Source organism: Colobus angolensis, unplaced genomic scaffold (genome assembly GCF_000951035.1).
Source record: "Colobus angolensis palliatus isolate OR3802 unplaced genomic scaffold, Cang.pa_1.0 Scaffold104, whole genome shotgun sequence".
NCBI lineage: Eukaryota > Metazoa > Chordata > Mammalia > Primates > Cercopithecidae > Colobus > Colobus angolensis.
The window spans coordinates 5,795,367-5,799,619 of NW_012111364.1; positions in this window are offsets into that span (position 1 = coordinate 5,795,367).

A 4,253-nucleotide genomic window follows, 5' to 3' on the forward strand; every position below is an offset into this window, starting at 1 on the left:
AGTCTTTCTATGTATACAAAATTTCATCTGCAAGTAATGGTAATTTTACCTTTTCCTTTCATATGTATATCTTATTTGTTTTCATTGAATGAATTATTTAATAATGTAAAAGTGGACATTCTTCTCTTGTGACTGTTGAAGTTTTCCAAGAGCTCTTATTTGGCATCTACTGAGATAGATCTATTTTATTCTCTTTTAGCTTATTAATACAGTGTGGTATGTGAATAGATTTTCTGATACCAAATCACCTTTAAGGCAAATGGATTTTAATGAAGCCAATTTAAAGGGCACTTAACCAGTATCATATCTTAACAAATGAAAAGGAAATGTTTTATTTTAAGAACACTATCCAAGGTGAAGCAGAAATGACATTCTCAATAGTTTTAAGATTTAAGCATCCCTAGAGCTCTGTGTATGAGGATCATTATCTCCTCTTTGTTGTCTTAAAAAACATTATTACCAAATCCTGGCCAATTAGCTACTTTCCTTTTTTTTTTTCTTCAAAGCATTTTATGCTCTTATTTAAAGAATAATATTGTACATTTTCTTATTTGAATCAGTTTGAAAACAATAATAATTTTTAATTTTTGTCATGGCTTTAGAATTCTGTAATTTAGATAAAACCTTTGTGTAATCAAGATTTGCACATCATAAAACGTAATCAAAAGAGTCAGTCTGTAGCTTGTTTATTGTGGAAAAGGGAGTCTACTTTACTCTGTCATTATCTTCTTTCTTTCAAGTGTGATATCAAAAGAATTTTATACAAATAAGAAGGCAAATTTGGGTCAAATTTCACATAAAAAGAATGAAAATAATGCCAAATAATGTGTTATTAAAGGGAAAAAACCCTTTCAAATGTCTGAATATCATAGTATCAGACAAACCTACTTTCCAAAATAGGCTCTGAGCTGTAAACTGTAATGTATATTCATTTTGATGGAGAGATTTATTAGAATAACAAATTTCAGGATTTTTAAATTGAAGAGAAATATCTTTATCAATTATCATTTTTACCCTTCTTTTGGTAAACAAAGTTAAGGAAAATAGCATGGTATTTCAAAGTATAATTTCACAAAACACATCAAAGCAATGCCTATTTTATAAAACATGAGGAAAAATGACAGTCTTTCCTTTCATCTAATTTTAGTTTGTCATATTCTTTTTTCAGGTTTTCTTTTTTCTTTTTTTAAAGATATTAAAATAATTTATTTCTGTCACAAAAGGTCTTTCTGAGACACATCCTCCACTAATGGTGACATGGGACTGTCTGTTCCCAGTGTTTCTGGATGCATGAGAATGGTAGAGCAAGAGAGAGAACAAAGCCCCTTAGTATCTTCCTTTCTACTACAAACACCTTAGGGATGCGAGTCTGGCGAGAGAGGAGAGAGGGAAAACCGCGGCTGGCCTTGCATGTGCCTGACTGAGTGTGCATGCCCTTTGCTGCCCAAGTCCTTTGTTGTCCATGTGCCTTGCTGTCTGCCTTCTGTCCCCGAAGAGCTGTGCAAGGAGACATCGTGACTTCCTTCTGTGTTGCTGACTAGGAGTCAGCCAGTAGGTCCACAGAGTCCTCCCAGAGTTGAAGTGTGAGAGAGTGTGGGAGGAGCCCGAGGCGCAGTCTACGGCCTCCTAGCAGGGAAGGGCCTTGAGGTCCCTGTCCTTCTCCTAATAGGTGGCGACGCAGTCATGGCCTTGCTGTCGTGGGGGTCCCAGACAGGGGAGGAAGGAGGGCCATAGAAGGGAGGAGGACCTAGTGAACATGGAGTTTTGAAGAGGGGAATTATTTGTGGTATTTGAGTCCCGGAGGCATATGAAACAGCCCACAGAAGACACATTCCGAAGTCTTCAGAGGGAACCTGGGAGAGGGCAGAGGACTGCGCTGCGCGGATAGGGTGGAGTGAGGAGGGGCGCCACAGCCCCCAAAGCAGGCACCGACCTCACTGCGCATGTTCACGGGCGTCTTCCCGTCGTCCCTTTGCCCACGTGGTGAACGCCGCGGACCTGTGAAGGTGTGAGGGTCGCATTCCTCCTGTCTGGACTTTTTCTGTCCTTCTGAGACGCAGCCGGTAGGTCCGCAGGCCAGTCTTCCCAGGGGTTGAAGTGTGAGTGAGTGTGAGGAGGAGCCAGCGGCCGTTCGGAGCATGGGGCAGCGTGGTCCGTGGTCTCAGAGGGCGATGGGTCTCAAGGTGATTGCCCTTCTCCTGGTGAGGTGTCACCGCCATGGGCCTTGTGGTGGTGGGGTCAGAACGAGGGAAGAAGATGGGCCGCATACTTGAGAGGGCTCAGGTGGAGACGGGGTAAGTGCTGGGGGTTCTGGGGCAGGTATCTGAGTCCCTGGAACTCTCGACAGAGGACAGATTCCAGACTCCTCTGTAGCAACCCGGGAAGGACTGGGGAGGTCATTAAGGAAGGGAACTGGGAACGCTGCAGGTTGGTGACCGTGGCCCTGAGGTCTGTAAAGCGCCCCGCAGAGTTCTCCAGTGAGGAGGGCCCAGCGCTGTGTGGCAACTTCGCAACTCTACCGTGTAGGTTTGAATGAGCGGGGCTCTGCATTCCAACGAAACTTGATTTTAGGGGGGAAATGGGCCTAGCAAATGGGTAAGTGACAAAAGCCTCGATCACTGAAATTTTAATTCTCTGACTGTATTTTCCTAAATGTCTCCGCTGAGGAGAGTTCAATTGTGAAACCAAACCTCATCAGAAATATTCTGTATCTTTTGCCAGGAGCCTTAAGACATATCTAGTCAAAAAATGTCACCGTTACATGAAAAAATTATTTAAATAGACAGTATAAGTGATCTAAGATATAGGTCCCAGAAAAGTTCAGTTCATAAGTCCTGAATTTCATTATTGATTCAAACTTCTGGACAGATTATCTGAGGATTTCTTTGATTTTCTCTTGTACAGCTCTGAATTACAACCTTGACTCCCAGAAATTTGTCTCCTAGCCTCCTCCATATTGTGAGCTTTAGGGAGATCTGTATTTTATAAATGTTTGGATCTCCCACAATTCCTGACTCAGAATAATAATAATGAATGTTTATAATCTGGTTATATGACCATATTATACATCATAAAGTACCTTTTTTTTCCCCCTAGGAATGAAAGGTTAGGTTTCAGTGGCAGTGAAGGTAATAGGCAACTTCCCATATAAAGTAAATAGAAATTAATTTATAAAGTGTATATTTTATAAAACCAGATTGTTGAGTTATCTCAATTTTAAAGTAAACATTTAGCCTTGCTCAATTCCCAGATCTGACCCTTGCTGCAATTTTGGACTTTAGGATCCTAAGGGACTATGGTATTTAAGTAGTTAATGGAGACCTTTGTGGCATACAGTTACTTTGGGTCTTCATGGCCCCAGCTTATAACCAAGGTTTGGTTGAACTACACATGTGGGAAAAATACATAGAGCTTAAAGATTTGGCCTCAATAATCATATTTCATAAGGTAAAACTAAACTACGTGTTTTATAAATGATTGTGAGAGTACAGAGGAAAATAAAAAGTGTTTCTGACACCCATGAGAAAGTTTTCATTTCTGAATTCTTCTTCAAGACAAGCAATGCCTATAGAAGTTTCTGTCATGTATCCTCTCAAACCTGTGTTCTTTGGAACATTACATTAATATTTTATATTTAATTTCAATTTTTGTTTATATGCAGCTTAGGTTTGTTGCTAATGTTTATTTAACTTTGTATTTGGCTCAGACTGTGTGTATATATAGTTCTTTAAAGATAGTCTGAAAGTTGTTTAATATTTTAGATGGTAACAATGGCAATCTATCAACACTAACTACAATTTAATAAATGGTGACAGGAAACATATTTCAATTGTGACTTTTTTTATAGCCTTCCAAGTACCAGCATTGTTAGTTATGTATAGTAAATTGTTTTGATCCATGTAGGATATTTCAAATGGCCATTACACACACACACACACACGCACGCACGCACGCATATATATACATATCATGCTAAAAGACTATCTTTTAAAATTTTATTTTGGTTTAATCTCAAGACAAAGGGCAGAATATTCAAGGACTGACATTTGCTAAATAAAGCATCTAGCTCTTTTTAGTTTATAAGGGCTATTAGGGAGGCAGGAATCCAAACTTATTTGATGAAAAGTCTTGAGTTTGAGCTGATGGGGACTGCAATGGGCCTAAGTAGGTTGCTTTTTAAGGGCATTTTTATCTCTATAAAAGTTATATGTGAAAATAATTTTAAACACAAATTAAGCTGTTTTGAATGACAA